Source organism: Gossypium arboreum, chromosome 8, assembly GCF_025698485.1.
Source record: "Gossypium arboreum isolate Shixiya-1 chromosome 8, ASM2569848v2, whole genome shotgun sequence".
Taxonomy (NCBI): Eukaryota; Viridiplantae; Streptophyta; class Magnoliopsida; order Malvales; family Malvaceae; genus Gossypium; species Gossypium arboreum.
In genome coordinates this window covers 37,519,319-37,541,141 of record NC_069077.1, presented here as the reverse complement: position 1 = coordinate 37,541,141, position 21,823 = coordinate 37,519,319, and the positions used below count along the sequence as shown (strand labels likewise).

At 38.2% G+C, this 21,823-nt stretch overlaps 2 non-coding genes across 2 annotated transcripts; both read right to left on the bottom strand.

Annotated features, from left to right (window-relative positions):
- Window positions 1-5,937: 5,937 nt before the first annotated feature.
- Window positions 5,938-6,044, bottom strand: LOC128280166 (small nucleolar RNA R71). Its single transcript, XR_008270346.1, has one exon. It is a non-coding gene; the product is annotated as a small nucleolar RNA R71 (small nucleolar RNA).
- Window positions 6,045-17,934: 11,890 nt separating this feature from the next.
- LOC128280281 (small nucleolar RNA R71) lies at window positions 17,935-18,041 on the bottom strand. Its single transcript, XR_008270461.1, has one exon. It is a non-coding gene; the product is annotated as a small nucleolar RNA R71 (small nucleolar RNA).
- Window positions 18,042-21,823: the final 3,782 nt, after the last annotated feature.

Genomic DNA, 21,823 nt, shown 5'->3' with positions numbered 1-21,823 from the left:
TTATTTTATTATTTTATTAAAGTCTACAACATGATAAAATTATTGTGTGAAAGTTTCGTAAAGAAATTTTACCATTTGAATGCTTAATTTGATAAAAAGGACTAAATCGCGTAAAGTGTAAAAGTGGAGTTCCATTAGTAAAAGGTATTATATAGTTATGGATTATTAAAATGGAAGTCCTTATGTTGTAATTAGTCCATTTATAATGTAAGTGGACATTCTTGGACATTGTTTAAGTGGTTTTTTTGTTTAATTAATAAGGTTACTTATGTAATTTGGAAATTAAAGGTTAATCAAAATAAAACAAAATTTTGTATCATCTTCCATTACCAATTCTTCCAATGAAAATTGAAAAATTGAAAGATTAAAAGCCATGGGAATGAGCTAGGTTTCGGCTACTTTGAAAGCTTAATTGATCAGGACAAGTCGAAATCGGGATTAGATCCAGGACAGGAAAAAGTGGACGAATAGTCGATAATTTCCATCCGAGTAACTCGAGGTAAGTTTGTATAATTAGAATCAAACTTTTAAATACTTGTAATTATTTGAAATAAATGTATGTAATTGAGTAAATGATCTACTTGTAATTCAATGACTTATTGATATGGTTTGATGGTTATCAAGCCCTGTTTGAACAGTAGGAATTCATAGGATACGAGTAACATGTCACTAGGGTTACTGTTTAGGTTGAGACCCTATATGTGTTGTAGACTCATCGCAGCTCGTATGAGCTTACCGATATATTAGCTCGTAAGAGCTTACTATTTACAACTTGTCAGAGCTTACCGTTTGAGTTCAATAGAGCTTACTGTTCATTAGCTCAGAATGAGCTTAATGATCATAGCTCGAAAGAGCGAATACGATGATGAATTGATGGATTACCGATTAATACACTTAGTGTGTATCACTCGTGTATCTATCACTATTCTAATAGGTTCAAATAGCATAAATTTTGTTATTGATTATGTGAAAAAGCTATGTGTTATACGGATGAATTATTGTTATAGGGTTGAAGTACTGTTTATACGGATCAGTTACTGTTATCGAATGAATTACTGTTTATATGATTGCGAGTGAAATGTTACAAATGATGTACATGATATATGTGAATTTGATATGACATAATGTATTGAGTATTGAATTGAGATATTGGATGGTTACATGTACTTATGTGACTAACTTGTTGATGAATGCTTGTGTATAGGCATTTGGCAAGTGAATTTAATATACTTTGTTTAATTGTTTGATTATATTTAAATGATAAGTTAAATTCTGACTTATATGGGCTTACTATGCTATTAAGCTTACTCTGTTTCTTTTCCATGTTTTATAGAGGTTCGATAGCTCACTTGATTCAAATAAGTTAGAGTTACGCATCACACTATCCAATTGCCGATTAGTACTTTTGAACTTATGGATTTATGTAAATATGGCATGTATAGGCTAGATATAAAGATGATAGTTATGGTTACTTGAGTTAGTCATTTTGGTACATGTTGTGGTATAAGATTAAACCATGTGATTTGGCTTGGCTTGGTATAATGTTTTGGTTATGTATAAGTGTGCAATATGGTATGTTTTGGCAACTAATAAATAGATTAGAAATATGCAATGTTGTCTTGATATGTGATAGGCATATGAATGAAGATGATTGTAGTTGAATTGGTTTAAATTGTGTATGAAATGTTATGGATTGTCTGCCTATTGAGTTGTAAAAACAGGGTGGCAAAATGGCTTTGCAAATAGCTTATTTTTGTCCACATGGGCAGAGACACCGGCGTGTGTCTCAACCGTGTGTGACACATGGTCATGTTGCACGGTCGTGTGTTCCCTGTTGTTGAAATTAAAATGAAGTTAGTATACTCCACACAGTCTCACACACGGGCTTGTGACTGACCGTGTGGTACAAGTCAGTATACCCCCTAATTAGCACACGGCCCAGCACACTGGCGTATGACTTGGCTGTGTTGCATAAGTCAGTATACCCTACAGGTTTGGCACGGCCTAGCACATGGCCTGGCATACAGGCGTGTGTGGCTACTTCGAAAGGCATACGGGCTAGAAACACGGGCTTGTTGTTGGCCTTGTGACCCAAGTCAGGATGTACCCCTTGTTTTCACACTGCTTGTGACACGGGCGTATCTGGTGGTCGTGTGAGACACACAGCCTGCCTACAAGGGCGTGTGTCCTCTGTATTGAGAAAAAAATTTTCAAATTTTGAGAAAGTTTTATAAGTTATCGGTTTAGTCTCGAACTGCTTCTAAAGCATGTTTAAGGCCTCGTAGGCTATTATAAGGAACAAATTGATTGTGATTGAATGAGTATTGTATAAACTGATCGAACGTATGAGAAAAGTATGGTTATATGTCTGGTAATACTCCATAACCCTATTCTGGCATTAAATATGGGTGAGGGGTGTTACATTTATTGGTATCAGAGCTACGGTTTAGTCGATTCTAGGACTAACGTAGCGTATGTGAGTCTAGCTATACAAGCCATATATAAAATCTATGATAGTGTGATGACTCCTGACATTTTCAAATGTGTTTTTATATAGTAAATGGATCCTGATCAAGCTGTAGTTGATGAGGTTGAGTGTAATGCGGCTGCTCCTACTCAAGGGACAGTGCCTACTAAATCTAGACCCATGTCGAGTAGTCACAGAGGTGAGGCTAAAGAAGCCTTCTTCCGAATGATGAACAAATGGTTCATACAATACATTCGTATGAACCTGGCTGCTCAACCTCCACCCCCATCTATTCCCCAACCGATCCCTGTAGTTCCTCAATGTATGGATCCTTTGTGATTGAATAAACCATCTGTTTATAAGATACGAAAACACAGGGCTGAGGAATTCAAAGCCACTGTTAACGATGACCCTGAGAAAGCTGAGTTTTGGCTTAATAACACAATTTGGATATTTGATGTACTGTCTTGCAAACCTGAAGAATGTTTAAAGTGTGATGTATCACTATTGAGAGACATTGCGTATCAGTGGTGGAATACCTTGATATCCGTAGTTCCATGAGAAAGAGTTACTTGGGAATTCTTTCAAGTTGAATTCAGAAAGAAATACATCAGCCAAAGGTTCATTGATCAGAAACAAAAGGAATTTCTTGAACTGAAACAGGGCCGTATGTCAGTGACAAAATACAAAAGAGAGTTTGTACGACTCAGCAAATATGCTCATGAATGTGTTTCTTCAGAGGCTATAATTTGTAAAAGGTTTGAAGATGTAACATTCCAAATTAAGGTCTAGTCAGAATAGTGGTTTCGAGACCACAAATCCAAAATAGAAATAATTATTTTATGATTATTTGAAGATCCATAATATGATTGCATGTTTCTATGAAATTTTCATGAAGAAATTCTATACCTAAAGTGTCCAATTTGACTTTAGGGACTAAATTGAATAAGTTTCAAAACTTGTGTTCTAGAAGCTTCAAGCATGAAATTGCATTGAGTTATTAATAGGGGTCCTTAAACAGCAATTTGACAAAGTTCTAAAATTTTGGACAAAAATGGGCATAAATAGGAAAAAATTTGAAAAAAAGGCCTTAAGGGCATTTTGGTCAATTGGTTAATAAAAGAATAAAAAGGAAAAAATTACGAAAAAATGATGTCCATCTTCTTTAAGGGTGCCAAAATTTGGGGAGTCTCCATAGCTAGGTTTATCAACTTTTTAAGCTTGATTGTAAGTGCTCCCAAGCCCCGTTTTTGATGTTTGTTACTTTTTTGAGATCCTTGAAGCATGATCTACCCATTTCTAGCCATATTCTGAAGTGGGGTTCATGTATGAAATTGACCTATCTATGACATGTTTGTATTTTGATGTTTAACGGAAGAATATGAATGTTTGATGATAAACTGTAATTTATAAATATTTTTACCCCATGCCTAATGCATTTATGGATACTTTCTCCTTAGTTTTGGTGAATTCGATGCTCCTAATCCTTTAATTACATGTTTTATACTTAGGAGAGCATAGGAGAGTAAAAAGAGCGAGAAATGGGCTGAAAAAGGAGAAAATGTACCCACATGAGCAAACAACACAGCCTGGACTTCCTCACACGCCCGTGTCAATTTGGTAAGATCAAAGCACGACTTACATGGGTGGATCACACGCCCGTGCCCATTTAACAGCCTTGACCACGACCTTCAGTAATCGCACACGGGCGTGTTACACGGGCGTGTCCCTACTGAACCCAAGTTTAGTCCAATTTGGAAAAGGCCAATTTTGAGGGCTCTTAGGCATTCCAAAGCCTATTTAAACACTTGAGGAGGCATTTAGGAGGGGGAGGCAGAGGAGGAAGCAAGGGATTACTCAATAAAGCCGATTAATCCATCTCAAGAGCCGGATTCATCATCAAGACTAGAGATCTCCCTTCAAGTTCCTTCAGAAGTTTTGGGTTTTCTTATGTTTTGTTATCTTTATGCTTTTGAGATGTTTTCTTTCATAAGTATGATCTAAACCCCTAAATACCTAAGGGGAATGAAGCCTAAGACAGATCTTGTTATTATTATCTGAATTGTATGATAAATATTTGACTTTTTCTTAATTATGTGTTCTTAATTCTTGTTTTGATACTCCAGGATATTGATTCAATTTAAGCTCCTATTCAGAGGAGGAATAGACCCTGTCTAAGAGTATATTTGTCATAATTAAGTGGAATTGATTGCGTGCCTAGAGATAGGGTGACAAGATTTTGTTGGATTAGGGTGAAACCTAATAAGGGAATCCATAGATCTAGTTAATGCAATTCTAGGGTGTTAATTAGAAAGAGATTTCAATTGTTCAACCTAGGGTTAGACGTTATTAGTCTCGAGAGAGATAATAATGTAACTTAGGAATTTCTACGGATCAAGTCAAATGAATAAATCGTCTGATTCAGAGTCAAATAACAAGTGAAGTCTAGGTGGATTTGTCCTTAGGTATTGTCTCAATCAATCGAATTTTCCCAAAAGTATTTTCCCAAGTTTTTCTTTCTGTGCATTCTTAGTTAGTAATTAGTTTAGACAACCAAACCTCTTAAATTTTAGGCTAGATAATAAAAAGGAAGTAAATACTAGTACTCGTAGTTCTTTTGGGTTCGATAATCCAATCTTGCTGAACTATACTACTGTTCGATAGGTACACTTGCCTTAATCGTGATAATAAGTTAGTCTTAAGAAAGTTTCATTTATAAATATTTAAAACCTGTTACGAATATCACGCATCAAGTTTTTGGCGCCGTTGCCGGGGAACTAGGATATTAGGAAAACTCGATTTTTATTACTTTAGCCACTTTACTTTTATTACAATTTAAATTTTTATTTTATTTTCTAATTTTTCTCTTATTTCCTTCTGACAGGTTTTTCTAGTTAATGACCAGAAGAAACCCGTCAGGACAACTACTTTTTTACGATGAGATCGACCACACAGTTCGTAGAAACTAGAGAGAAATAAGGTGAAGCCTAAGATACACAGAGGACGAGCAAGAGGAGGATTCTTCAACCACAACCGAGGAGATGGCTGAAAACCAAGAAAATCCGCTACCTCCTGCGATTGCTGTTAATTAGAATCCTGCTCCGCGCACTATGTATGATTATGCTAAACCTTCTTTAACAAGAACTGAATCGAGCATAGTTAGACCGGCTGTAGTCGCAAATACTTTTGAACTGAAACCTAATACAAGTCAAATGATACAACAGTTTGTTCAGTTTGATGGTTTGCAGGACGAGGATCCCAACGCTCACTTGGCAAACTTTTTGGAACTATGTGATACATTTAAAATTAAAGGCATTTTTTATGACGCCATTCGTCTTCGGTTATTCCCTTTTTCATTGAGAAACAATGCTAAACAGTGGTTGAACTCATTGCCAAAGGGGTCAATCACTATTTGAGAACAAATGATCGAAAAGTTTTTATGAAAATATTTTCTGCCGGCTAAAACGGTTAAATTACGTAATGATATTTCTTCCTTTGTGCAGATGGATTTAGAAACACTCTACGATGCATGGGAGAGATACAAGGACCTTTTGAGAAGATGCCCTCACCATGGGTTACCGCTTTGGCTTCAAGTTCAAACCTTTCATAATGGCCTGAATCCTTCAATTCGACAAATGGTTGACGCAGCTATTGGCGGAACTATCAATAATAAGACACCTGAAGATGCCTATGAATTTATAGAGGAGATGTCACTGAATAACTATCAGTGGCAAGTCATGAGGACAAAGCCAAAAAAAACAGCCGGCATTTATAACGTCGATACGGTCACCATGCTCTCTAATCAGGTAGAACTCTTGAATAAGAAAATTGATGGTTTCCTTAGTTCTTCACAGGTTCGCCCAGTCATGCAATGCGAAGCAAGTGGAGGCTGATCAAGCAGTTCAGAACACCCACCTTATGGCCACAACATGGAGAACGAACAGTTAAATTACCTGGGTAACAATCCTCGATCTCAAAACAATCCCTATAGCAATACTTACAATGTAGGTTGGAGGAACCACCCTAATTTTTCATGGGGAGGCCAAGGGAATCAGAGACCACGACCTCCAGGCTTCCAACAACCACCCTACCAACAAGAGAAAAACCCGAACCTTGAGGAGATGTTAACAAAATTCATCTCAGTGTCAGAAACTCATTTTCAGAATACCGAGACTGCACTCAAAAATCAACAAGCATCAATCTAGGGGCTCGATACTTAGATTGGACAGCTCGCCAAGTTGATTTCCGAACGACCACAAGGTAGCCTGCCAAGCAACACTAAATCTAACCCAAGGGAGCAACTCAATTCGATTTCCATTCAAGATGCGGAAGGGCTAATTGCAGAACCAAGGCCAGAAACGGTGGTAAGCATAGGTAAGAATGAGGTAGGCCACAATGAGCCAAAACCAGTGATTACAGAATATAAACCTCTGTGCCAACCCTAATGTGATAAGGAAAGACCACTCGACGAACAATTTGGTAAATTTCTTAAACTTCTAAAGAAACTACATATTAACTTACCGTTTAATGAAGCCCTTTCACAGATGCCAAACGCAATCAAGTTTTTAAATGAGCTTTTATCAAATAAACGGAAGTTAGATGAAGCATCGCATGTGAAGCTGAACGTGGTTTGCTTAGCCATTCTACAGAATAAGCTACCTAACAAACTAAAAGATCCAGGGAGTTTTACAATTCCTTGTTTAATTGGTAGTTTAGATTTTAATAATGCGTTGGCTGATTTAGGGGCTAGTATCAATGTTATGCCTTACAAATTATTTAAGCAACTAGGTCTAGGGAAACCCAAACAAACTAGTATGAGCATTCAATTAGCAGATAAAACTATCAGATTTCCTAGGGGTATTATTGAAGATGTACTCGTTAAAATCGAAAAATTTATATTCCCAGTTGATTTCGTTGTTCTAGACATAAAGGACGATAGCAACGTCACCTTAATTTTAGGAAGGCCCTTTTTAGCAACCGCCAGAACAATTATTGGCGTTGGCACAGGTGAACTCACACTTCGTGTGGGAGACGAAACATTCACCCTTCAAGCCCGTAATTCGAATAACACATCAAAAATCGAAGGTGTCTGTACAAATAATTTGGCTAAAACTAACCATATAGTGCAACCTTCTTTTCAGAAAATAGGTTCAAAGAACATACATAAGCCAAGCAACAACAAAGAACCTATCCATGAAGAACGAAGGTTACAAATCGAGGAGCTCGATGAATTGCAGACACATAAATCGAGAAAATAGATAAACCAAAACCACACCATGAGGAGCTTAATTCCTCCAAAAATCCACTTAAAGTTTGAGACAAAGTACTACTCGATGCAGCAGATCCTCGAATCGCCACTTCTAAACCAAATGAAGAAACCCCTCTTACGATAATTAGTATTTTTCCATACAGTACGGTCGAGGTAAACCACTCCAAATTTGGCGGGTTCAAGGTAAATGGTACTCGCCTTAAACCTTATATTGATAAAATTGATAGCAGGGATGAGGAGTGTAAACTCCTCGATTCACCATGATCACGCACCAGAGAAGTAAATTGAGCTTAGACTATAAATAAGCGCTTCTCGGGAGGCAATCCAAGCACTAACAATATTAATTTCCTTAAATTTGAGTTTTTAACATCTAATGTACTAACCGAATCATGGTACACAGACTCTCTAAATACCACACGGCCAGGCACACGGGCGTGCCTTAAGCAGTACGAAAGCAGGGAAAAAATTTTCCAACACGGGAAGCGATAAAGTTGCCACGGCCATGCGACATGGCCGTGGGCGAACCTGCCAAAACAACACGGGAGTTTGACATGCTCGTGCCTTGAAACTGTGGGTGAACTTGTCAAACTAGCACAGGCGTGCGACACACCCGTGCCCATCATTCGTGGGGGAACCTATCAAGTTAACACGAGCATGGACCTATGTACACGGGCGTGGGAGAAACGAATAAAGTGAGACACGATCGTGCGACACAACCGTGTGCACTCATACACCCGAGTAACACGGGCATGGGTCGAATGTCAGATGCACTCAAATTCAAAATTCGAGAAACACACGGGCAAAATTTAGGGCACACGGGCGTGTCCAACAATCGTGTGCCCCAAAATCTATAAAAACCCCTCACTATTCATCATCTCCCTCCCCAAAAATCCTTAACCCTAGCCGCTGCAACTCCACACGCCCTACCCCCACGCCCCTGCGCCACCTACAACATAGATTCCGACTCCCCAAGTTCCTTCTTTTTGCGTTTGTTTACTCTTTCCCCTCTATTTTCTCTAAATATATTGCTTACTTCATGATTCCTTTGCTATATTAAACTATTTTTGAATATTCATAGTTAGAATAATAGAATACTTTTGCTCTTTATAAGAATTATGTCATTTTAGTTACCACGTTATGCTACACTATTCCATTTTTCTTGTTTCCTTGAAATTTATGCTTACACACATGCATCCATTCATTAGATATTCCTGAAACATTATTTTAGTAAGTGCTATTTTCATAACTTGATATATTTGCTTTAATTGTTTTAAGTTTTATCGAGTAATATATAAGCCTTGATTTTCCATACTATTCTTGGGGCTTATTAATTGAACTTTAATTTTTCAATGCAGGTACAATGTCGTCCTCACGCGGTAAGAAGACCGCTGTTCCTACCACAAGAAAAAAGAGGAAAGGAGCAGCGTCATCTTCGGGTCCTACCACAGAGATTAGGCACCCATTCCTCCGAGTTCCCTTGGGACCCTAGGAGGAATTACATCAGATACTACGGGCCTGACCCCTAGGTTGGGCCGTTGCATTGACTGGGTCGCACTCGAGTAGATTCAATTGGTTGACGAGGTCTGAGCCCTCCTAAAAACTGACCCGTGAGGGCTCATCTTCAAGATTGTTGAGTCGACATATCTTGAGTTTTCATTGGAACTCTGCTCGACGTTCCATCTTCAGACCGTCATGACCAACTTTGATGATCCTGGAATAGTCTAGTTCCGCCTTGGTGGTATAGTACGACATTTGAGCGTACCCAAGTTCGAGATTGCACTAGGGCTATACACGGAGGAGTTTATTGACGATAATGATCTTCACACCCTCTACCGCCACATCCACTTCCCCCCTAGAAATGTTGGAGGGACATCGTCCCTGCCTCGGCCGCCTATGATCCTAGCCGCTCTAAGGCATCAGCTCTCCCTCTTTCTTTGAGGTATCTACACGCCATCTTGGCTCACACTTTGATAGGGAGATGAGAGAGCACCAGCATTGTCACCACTCACAATGCCTATTTTTATGGAGTATGGTGAACGGGCACATCATCGACCTTGCCTACTTTATTGCCTTTGCCATTCGCCACCAGATGGAGCGGCACAGGAGAAAGGTCATCTCTATCGGGCCTTATGTGACTCGATTGGCTTGGCACTTCGGGCTCCTCAACACAGCAGCCCAATCATCCTCCCTCACTCTCATCGACCAGATGCCCCCACAGGGCATCTCGAGCATGCTAAGTATGAGGATGATCGAGAAACGACGTGGCACATACCCTCCTCAGTACCGCCTCACCCAGTCCACCGAGGAGGAGAACACAAAGGACATTCCTGATGATGTCCCTCCATGTCACGAGGATCCACCGACTCAGCCACCACCACTCTCTCGTCCAGTTCATGTGGCGGCTTCATAAGTTGACATATCTGAGTGCCTTACTCGATTCGAGCAACAGTGTTTTCAGCGCTTCGATAACATTGATGCTACTCTACAGTAGATTTGTCAACACTTCCACATCTCATTGCCACCCCCACCTCGCGAACCATCTAGCGATGAAGATGTTTAAAAACTTTTATTTCTTATTTTAGGGTAATTTAAAACTACTTTTTTTTTCTTTAAGCTTATTTTTATTAAGTTTTATAAATATTATCTTACAATTTTTAATTTCGACTAATTCATTACGAGTAATTATTCTTCCTTATATATTTCCTAAAAGAGTTCCTGATTCTATCACAGTTATAAAGAGTTCTAAAGCTCACTAATACTCAGGAACTTGAAACTCCATTGGGAAAGGTTCTCCATGACTGCCATGCCCTACTCGACCACGACCATAGCCAACTTGAGATATAATATTCTTTTGGCGCAGCATTTGTGGAACCTAACCTCTACCACCACTGGACTATCCTCCTTCACCCTCATCATTGCTTTGGCAGATTATTCTCCATAACCCCAATTCAAGGAGTTCATTCATCATTCAGGAAGTTTTACTTTTTTCCATATCTTATAATTATATATCTATCTTTTTCAATAGATCTATCTTTGTACATTGAGGACAATGTACATATTAAGTGTGGGGGGGTCTTTCATATCATCATTAGAAATCCCTGAATTTTGTCTTATTCTCATGTGATCTTCTCATGCCATGATTAGAATGAATTTTGATTAATTTATGATTTTTATATGTCTTTGTAACGTCCCGTACCCGAGACCATTTCCGGAGTCGAACACGAGGTGTTAACGGACTTAATTCATTAATTAAACAGCTCATACAATTCATTTTAAAATTTCCAAACAAGTGGCTAACTGCATCACATCGCTTTAAAATCATATCTCGAGTTACAAAACTCAAATCCAATTCCATAAATTTTTCCTGAAACTAGACTCATATATCTATCTACTAATTGTTTTCTAGAATTTTTGGTTGGGCCAATTAGTACAGTTTATTAGTTAAATTCTCCCCTGTTTTAGGGTTCGACTACTCTGACCTCTGTGTATTACGAATCAGATATCTCCCTACACAGAGCTTCAATAACTATGCCGTTTGTCTCTAATAAAACTAGACTCAATAAGGAATCTGTAAATATAAAGCATGACTTATAATTATCTTTGTAAAAGTTATGGTGAATTTCCAAAGTTATAACAGGGGATCCAGAAATTACTCTGGCCCTATTTCACAAAAATTTAAACATCTCATAAAATATAGCTCATATACCTGTTTTGCTTCTTCCATATGAAAATAGACTCATCAAGCTTCGATTCCATAACTTATTCATTATTTAATTTCATTTCTACTATTTTTAGTGATTTTTCAAATTCACGTCACTACTGCTGTCTGAATCTATTTTATGGTAAATTTTACCTATTTCATAGTTTTCATGGATTAGCTAGTAATTTGACATACATAACACCAAATATGATCATGATTAGCCATTCCAATGGCTAATCATTACCAAGCATTTCCATACCACTCAATAACCATATCATAAGACCATATATACAAAATGATTATAATGCTATACATGCCAAACTCAAAATATACAAGCCATTATGCCAAGATGGTATACGGATAGTGTGAGCATGCCTCCGATCGTTCCCGTTTTCCAAGCTGGCTTGTCAACACTACAAGGAATTAAAAGGAGGAAGTAAGCATAAATGCTTAGTAAGTTCACATGCAAATAGCAAGTAACATAACCATATAAGCAAACATAAAACATCATTTGCATAATCATCACCAAGATATTCATATCACATTTTCATTTATCATCTTACCATATTGTTGTTATATCGAGTTTTCAATCCGAGGGTTAAGTACATACTTGTTCAAAGTATCCATTTCACAACACTTACCAATACGTCCCTTTCATCTTGAGTATTCCTCCATTTGAGTTGAACTTTACCCGTTGAACACATCAGAATATAATTCGGATACATAGAAAGTTTGCACATAAGTGCCACATATGTAGCCAAGCTACCATGTAACCCGCCCATAAGTGAACTCGGACTCAACTCAACGAGCTTGGGCGTTCGTATCCATAAGTGAACTCGGACTCAACTCAATGAGCTCGGATGCCTAGTTACATCTCACGAACTCAGACTCAACTCAACGAGTTCGGACATTTGCATCCATAAGTGAACTCGGACTCAACTCAACGAGTTCGGATGCCCAAATATCCCAGTGACATGTCACTTGTATCCTAATCCATTCCTAAGGTTCAACGGGACATTTTTCCCAATCATATGTCTCAACCATCTTCTATGGAATGTCGATACCGATACTCGGTAGTATTTCACATTTTCCAAGTATATCACATAGTTTGACATATTATCAAACAATTGTCACAAGTATGATATTTCATAATAATTATCATATCATTTAAATAACATTAAAACATTTAAAACAATAACTATGTTACCAACATTTACATATGAACTTACCTCGTATGCGAAAATGGCTACTTTTACCATTTCGTCCACAACTTGGTATTTTCCCCATTTTAGCCCAAATTTCAGTTTTCCTTGCTCTATCATTTAAAATATAGTCTAATTAGGACTCACATTATTCAAATTGACCCAAATCATATTTTGGAAAAATTCCAATTTTGCCCCTAAACTTTTGCATATTTACACTTTTGTCCCAAAGCTCGTAAATTAAACTTCAGCCTATTTTCTTATGTTTTATGACATGCTGATCATTTTTCCCTTCTATGGCAACATCAAATTCTCACTCTAACATGTACTTATGACTATTAGGTATTTTTACCGATTAAGCCCTTTTGCTAGTTTTCGCTTAAAACCGAGTAGCACAAGTTGTCTAACATAATTTAAAACCTCATATTCTATCATAAAACACCAAAATACACAAATTTCACCTATGGGTATCTTTCCAAATATAAACCCTAGGTTAAATTATTGCTAGCATAAGCTAAATCGAGCTAGGGACTCCAAAACGTAAAAATCATTAAAACGAGGCTAGAACGACTTACAATCGAGCTTGGAAGCTTGAAAACCCTAGCCATGGTTTCTCCTTGCTATATTCGGCCATGGGGTTGAAGATGAGCAAAATTGGCTTTTAATTTTGTATTTTAATTCATTTCACCCTAAATGACCAAAATGCCCTTACTACTAAACTTTCCAAAATTCCATCCATGTCCAATTTTTTCCATAGACTTAGAAATTGGTAAAATTCTATTTAAGACCTCCTAATTAATATTTCAAAACAATTTCATACTAGAAACTTCTAGAATGCAAGTTTTGCAAATTATTCGATTTAGTCCCTAATTTCAATTTAAGCACTTTATGCATAAAATTTCTTCACGAAATTTTCACACAATCATGCAATCATATCATAGACCTCAAAATAATCATAAAATAATTATTTCTATCTCATATTTTGTGGTCACGAAACCACTATTCCGACTAGGCCCAAAATCAGGATATTACAGTCTTGAATTAAAACTTAGGCATTCATGCATTGATTGTTTAAACTTTAAGATATTAAAGAATCAAGCATGATAAGTTGACTTTTGAATTTAAAATTTTATAGGTTGTTTCTCCCTAGTTTAGGTATTATATTGAGTTGAAATTCATATGTTTAAACATCAAAAAGCCATAATTTTTGGGAGATTTTGAGCCTTTAGAGCATCTATCATTTCTTTCATGCTCACTTTTATTGTTGCTTTGAGTGCGTCAGTATTGAATTGTTATTCTAGAACTTGCTTAACTATGCATGTCTACCACACCATTTGATTTGATATGTCAAAATGATAAAGTCACTTAGGTTTAACCCACTCACTCCACAAAAGCCTACCTTCATAATTAACCCCTAGTAAACCCCTTTGAGCCTAATAAGCAATTAAGTGATTTACCCTCAATATTAACCCATAAACTATTATTGTTGAAATCCCCTAATTTTATCCCTATTTTTGTTGAGATTTGTTTTGAACTAATTGCTTAGCTATGTTTTGCTCTTCTATGTATTTGATGTGTTCTTAAAAAAAAAAAATTCATACTTACATATTAGTAGGAATTCGGTAGTGTTGAGCCGCAGTATCTAAATTTCATCTTTTGAGAAGAAGCTCAATTGTACTCAATTGATGTTTAATTACTTTTTCTAGTTAGGTAATTTTTCAATTCAATCTTGATTCTAACCATTTCTTTCAGCTTGTGACCACACCCCTAACCAAAGCCACGTTACAACCCTTTAAAGACCTTTTGATTGATGTTCATTTCAATATATAGTGGTGGAGATTTAATATCATGCAAGCCTATGGTAATGACTTTTATTATTAACTATTGAGTGCTTCATGTATTGTCCTTAAACACCTCGAGTGATTTGAGTGAATCTTTAGTGAGGATGTAAAACCCTGTGATATTTTGAGTCGAAGGTAAGTACTTAGATGAGGGGAGACACCTATGCTTTAATGATAACATACTCAACTTGGAATGTTTTGGAACTTTGATGTTCTTTCAGCCAAATTCTCAATGTATGATTACTTATGGATTATTTTGAGATATTATTAATAGGAATTATAAGTTAAGAAGAATTTATTTTGATTGTGAGTTGAGGGTTTTGCTTCAGGACAAGCAAATGCTTAAGTGTAAGGATATTTGATAAATCGTAATTTATACATATTTTTACCTCATGCCTAACGCATTTATGGATGGTTTTTCTTTAGATTTGGTGAATTCGATGCTTCTAATCTTTTAATTTCATGTTTTATACTTAGGAGAGCATAGGAGAGTAAAAAGAGCGAGAAATGGGCCAAAAATAGAGAAAATGGACCTACATGGGAAAACAACACGGCCTGGACTTCCTCACACCGGCAGGTTACACAGCCATGTCAATTTGGCAAGATCAAAGCACGACTTACACGGGTGGATCACAAGCCCATGCCCATTTAGCAACCTTGGCCACGGCCGTCAGTGAGGTCCAATTCAAGAGGTCAATTTTGAGGTCTCTTAGGCATTCCAAAGCCTATTTAAACTCTTGAGGAGGCATTTAAGAGGGGCAGGCAGAAGAGGAAGCAAGAGATTACTCAAAGAAAGCCGATTGATCCATCTCAAGAGCCAGATTCATCATCAAGACTAGAGATCTCCCTTCAAGTTCCTTCAGGAGTTTTGGGTTTTCTTATGCTTTGTTATCTTTATGGTTTTGAGATGTTTTCTTTCATAAGTATGAACTAAACCCCTAAATACCTAAGGGGAATGAAACCTAAGACAGATCCTGTTATTATTATCTGAATTGTATGATAAATATTTGACTTGTTCTTAATTATGTGTTCTTAATTCTTGTTTTGATACTCCAGGATATTGATTCAAGTTAAGCTCTTATTCAGAGGAGGAATAGACCATGTCTAAGAGTATTTTTGTCATAATTAAGCGGAGTTGATTGCGCGCCTAGAGATAAGGTGACAAGATTTTGACAGATTAGGGTGAAACCTAATAAGGGAATCCATAGATCAAGTTAATGCAATTCTAGGGTGTTAATTAGAAAGAGATTTCAATTGTTCAACCTAGGGTTAGACGTTATTAGTCTCAAGAGAGATAATGATAAACGCCAAATTATACATGTTTTTACCCCAAATACTTAGCATATTTATGGATGTTTACTATTAGATTTCTGGATTTTGGTGCTCTTAATCCGGTTATTTCATATTTTGTACTCAGGAGAGCACCAAGGGTCAAAATGAGCCAAAAATGAGCTAAAAAAAAGGCAAAATGGACCAAATCGAGAAGACCACACGGCCTAAGCCTTGCCACACAGGCAGCTCACATGCCCGTGCCTTTCGATGGTGTCGACCAAGGTTTACACGACTCACACGGCCTGGCCATTGAGTCCACATGGCCGTGGCAATTTAATGGATCGAACACGGCCTGGCAACCACGTCACACGATCGTGGCACATGGGCGTGTCCCTTTTTCACGGAGTTGTATTTTACATGGAAAAAGCATACTTATGGGGCAAGAAAGACAATCAAAAGCCTATATAAACACCCTAAGTATGACCTAGAAAGGGGGGCTCTCTCCAGAACTTTTCTGGAACACAGAACCACACGTTGGGAATTACTTGAAGGAAGCCAGACGATCCATCTCAAAAGCCGAAGCTACTCCAAGACTGAAGATCTCTCTCAGAATTCCTTCAGAGGTTTTAGAGTTTTCTTTATGTTTTGTTATTTTCATACTTTTGAGATGCACTCTTATTTTATTATGAACTAAAACCCCTTAGATACCTAAGGGGGATAAAACCTATGATGGATCTGGTTATTATTATCTGAACTGCATGATAAATACTTGATTTGTTCTTAATTATCTGTTCTTAATGCTTGAGTTAATACACCGGGTATTAATTCATGATTTGATGTGCTTATGCGGAGGAGGAATAGACCCTGCCTAAGAGTAGATTTGGCATAATTAAGCAGAGTTGATCGGGCACCTAGAAATAGGGTTACGAGATTTTGCCAGATTGGGGTGAAACCTAATATGAGAGTCCATAGACCGAGCTAATGCAACCCTAGAGTGTTAATTAGAGAAAAGTCTCGGTTATTCAATCTAGGGGTTAGAAGTTATTAGTCTTGAATAGGGATAATAACATAGGTTAGGGAGTCTCACGGATCAAGTCAAGTGAATAAATCGTCCGGTTCAGAGTCAGATAACAAGTGAAATCTAGGTGGATTCCTCCTTGGGTGTCGTCTTTATCAATTGCTTTTCTTCAAGTCTTTTTCCAAACTTTCTCTTTGCTTTGATTAAATTAGTTAATTAGCTTAAATAATTAGTTTAATAAACAAACCCTTTTATTCTTAGGCTAGATAATAAAAAGATAGTTATTACTAGTACTTTTGGTTCCCTTAGGTACGATATCCTGGTCTTATCGTTACTATACTATTATTCGATAGGTGCACTTGCCTTTTCGTCGTGATAATAGTTAGTCTAGGTTTGATCTTCATTATAAATATTTATTACTTGTTACGAATCACTGTGATCAAGTTTTTGGAGCCGTTGCTGGGGAACTAAAATATTAGGAACACTAAATTTTTATTACTTTAGCCATTTATTTTTCTTGCAATATAATTTAATTTAATTATTATTATTTATTAATTTACTTTCTCTTTCTCTTGACAGGTTTTTATAGTTTATGACTAGAAGAAACCTGTCACGACCCTTACTTTTTGACGATGAAATCGATCAAACAGTTGATAGAAATCAAAGAGAAATAAGGCGTAGTTTACAATACATAGAAAATGAACAAGAAGACAACACTCAACCTCCAACCGATGAGATGGCTGAAAACCAAGACAATCAGCTGCCTCCTGCAATTGCAGCTAATCAAAATCCTGCTCCACATACTATGTATGACTATGCTAAACCCTCTTTAACAGGAACTGAATCAAGTATAGTTAGACCTGCTATTGCTGCGAATAATTTTGAATTAAAACCTAACACCATTCAGATGATACAACAGTTTGTTCAGTTTGATGGTTTGCAGGATGAAGATCCCAACACTCACATAGCAAATTTCCTGGAATTTTACGATACATTCAAAATCAATGGCATTTTTGATGATGCCATCCGTCTTCGGCTATTTCCCTTCTCACTGAGAAACAAAGCTAAACAGTGGTTAAACTCATTACCACGAGGGTCTATCACTACTTGGGAACAAATAACCGAGAAATTTTTACTAAAATATTTTCCGCCGGCTAAAACGGCTAAATTATGCAATGATATCTCTTCTTTTGTGCAGATGGACTTAGAAACACTTTATGATGCATGGGAGAGATACAAGGATCTATTGAGAAGGTGCCCTCACCATGGGTTACCTCTATGGCTACAAGTTCAAACGTTCTACAATGGTGTGAATCCCTCGACAAGACAAATGATTGACGCAGCTGCTAGCAGAACCATCAACAATAAAACACCGGAAGATGCCTACAAATTCATAGAGGAGATGTCACTGAAAAACTATCAGTGGCAAGTCATGAGGACTAAGCCAACAAAAACAGCCGGCGTTTATAACATCGATTCAGTCACCATGCTCTCTAATCAGGTAGAACTTCTCAATAAAAAGATTGATAGTTTTCTTGGTTCTACGCAGGTATATCCAGTAATAAGGTGACTCAAGCAGAGGAGGTGTGCATACAGAATACCAATCCTTCAATCCTACAACTGAAGAAGAACAAGTCAACTATATGGGTAACAATAACTTTTGATCTCAAAATAACCCATACAGTAATACCTATAATGCAGGTTGGAGGAACCACCTAAATTTTTCCTGGGGAGGTCAAGGGAATCAAAAGCCACAAAATCCTCAGGGTTTTCAACAGCCAACATATCAACAGGAGAAGAAGCAGAACCTTGAGGAGATGCTTTCAAATTTCATCTAGGTGTCAGAAACCCGTTTCCAAAATACCGAGATAGCACTTAATAATCAACAAGCATTGATCTAAGGACTCGAAACTCAAATAGGTCAGCTATCCAAACTAATCTCCGAGCGACCACAAGGTAGCTTACCAAGTAATACGGAACCTAATCCGAGGGAACACCTCAATGCAATTAGTGCCCAAGACATGGAAGGATTCATTGCACTTGAGCCATAATTATAGTAAGACAACACGATGAACAAAGGTCGAGAAGAGGTAAACGATGATGATCCTAAATAGGTAAGTACGAATTATAAACCTCGTGTGCCATATCCTGAAGCGATGATGAAAGATAGAACAGAAGAACAATTTGGTAAGTTTGTCAAACTCTTAAAGAAATTACATATTAACTTACCCTTTATTGAAGTTCTTTCGCAGATGCCCAACTCAGCAAAATTCTTAAAGGAACTTCAGGCTAATAAAAAGAAATTAGACGCTACATCGCATGTGGAACTCAATGCATTCTGCTCAGCTATTCTGAAGAATAAGCTACCTAACAAATTGAAAGATCCAGAGAGTTTTACAATTCCTTGCTTAATTGGTAGTTTATCTGTGAATAATGCTTTAGCTGATCTAGGGACAAGTATAAATGTTATGCCGTATAAAATTTTTAAACGACTAGGTCTCGGTAAAGCCAAACAAACTAGGATGAGCATAAAATTGGCTGACAAAATAGTTCGATTTCCTAAGGGTATTATTGAAGATGTTCTCGTTAAAATTGATAAATTTATTTACCCAGTAGACTTTGTCGTCTTAGATATGGATGAGGAAAACGAGGTACCTTTAATTTTAGGACGACCCTTCTTAGCAACTGCCAGAACCATTATTAATTTAGGCACAGGGGAGCTAACACTTCGTGCAGGTGACGACGCAGTAACACTCCAAGCACGCGACTCAGTCAAAACCCCTAAGACTCAGGATAATGCTATAAAACCTGTCGATGATAAAACTAATATTCAATCATCCTTGCAGGAACCTTCTCAAACCAAGACAACAGAGACAGTGTGCTACTATCATGAAAAGAACAAAGACGTCCATGAAGAACGAAGGCTACAGATAGACGAGCTAGACGAATGGCGAGAACACAAACCGAGAACACATGATAAATTGAAACTACGCCAAAACAAGCACGATACCTCTCCTAATCAACTTAAGGTAGGTGATAAAGTCTTACTAGATACCGTTGATCCTCACATTGTCACTACCACACCGAATGAGGAAATCCCTCTCACGGTACTCAGTATTTTTCCATTCGGTACGGTAGAGGTGAGTCATCCCAAGTTCGACACTTTTAAGGTAAACAACACCCGATTAAAACCTTGTTTTAAGATTGATAGCAGGAACGAAGAGTATGAACTCCTCAACCCACCATGATAAATCAACGGAGAGGTAAGTCTAGCTTACAATATAAATAAGCGCTTCTCGGGAGGCAACCTGAGCACTAACATATTTTGATTTCGTTATTTTTAATTAATTTCTAACACTTCAAATCATCAACTTTATCTTTGAATTGCAAAGTTTTTCAGTACACACGGCCAAGAACACGAGCGTGCCTGAAGCCGTGGCCAAACAGGGGAAGAGACACGGTCATGTGAGACGGTCGTGTTGAAGCAGGACATGATTTCCCAAAACACGGAGTGTGGGATAGAAAACCACAAGCATGGGACATGGCCGTGGGTGAACTTGATAGGAATAACACGGGCGTGGGATAGAAAACCACAAGCATGCCAGGGACAAGGCTCGATTTTGTTTCTTTGACACGGGATTACGACACACCCGTGTACAACAATACACGGGTGTGATACCATAACACACGGGCGTAGAAGAAGCGAACAATGCGAGGCACGGCCGTGCGACAGAGCCGTGCGACACACACGCCTAAGACATACGAGCGTGTGATAGTAGCCGAGCACGACCATATTTGAAAAGATTCGAAAAACACAGGCTACCCGCACAGTACACGAGCGTGGCCCTAGGCCGTGTGCCCCTCCCCTATATAAACAAACCACTGTTCATCTTCTTCCTCCTTTCAAAAACCTAGCCGAAATCCACCCTCCCCAACCCCTACTCCCTATTCCAGCCACCATTCCCTAGATTCTCACTTCCCCAACCCTCAAACCACCCTCAAAGTAACTCCACTTGCATTAATCCCCATTTTCCCCTCCCTATACCCTCCATTTTTCCCACCAAACGGTTTCCTCTCTGTGTCACACGCCGGTGCTCACCATCACACGCCCGTGCACCGCCTTACAATAGCCCTTGGTTCACTTTCTTAACCTTGTCTTTCCTATTTGTGTTGCTACATCAGTATTTTTCATGCTTTACAAAGATATTGTTACTATTACAAATATGTTTTAGACAACTTAAGAATTTGCTTTAGAATTTTCTATATTTGACTTATTTAAAACACTAAATAGCATATACTAGTTTTAGGCCAATTGCTTAATTATTGATGTATCTTAGATTCTATCAATGCTCATGTATTTTCAGGTATATTATGTCGTCATCAAGGGGCAAGAAGGCCGCGGTCCCATCCTCAAAGAGACGTAGGGGACTGAGTTCTTCATCGGTACGAGCTACAGCCGAAGTTCGGCACTCGTTCCTTGAATTTCCACAAGCTTCGCAGGAGGAGCTGTTTCAAATACTAAGCGCACGACCCATCACTACAGGTCGTTGCATCGATTGGGCTACCGTAGAGCAAGTCCAGCTTGCTGATGCCATCCGCGCCCTCCTGTCTACAGACCTATGGGAACGGTTCTTCGCTATTATCGAGCCCACTTATTTAGAGCTAACTTATAATTATGCTCTACTTTTCATTTACAGGTGGTGATGACGAACAATGACGACCCAGGCACCATTCACTTCCGATTAGGCGGTCTAGTTCGTGCGATGAGTGTCCTAGAGTTTGGAGTTGCTCTGGAACTTTACACCGATGAGTTTATAGAGGAGGAGGACATGAATGCACTCCCACTCAACATCCACATCTCCCCTTCCTTGTGCTAGAAGGCTTTGCCACCACCCTTTTCCACCTACGACCCCAGCCGCTCGAAGGCCTCAGCTCTCCCCCTTTCCCTCCGCTATATCCATTCCATATTGGCTCACACATTGACCGGGAGGAGAGAGAGCACTGACATCATCAACACCCATGACGCCTACTATTTATGGTGCATGGCGAACGCA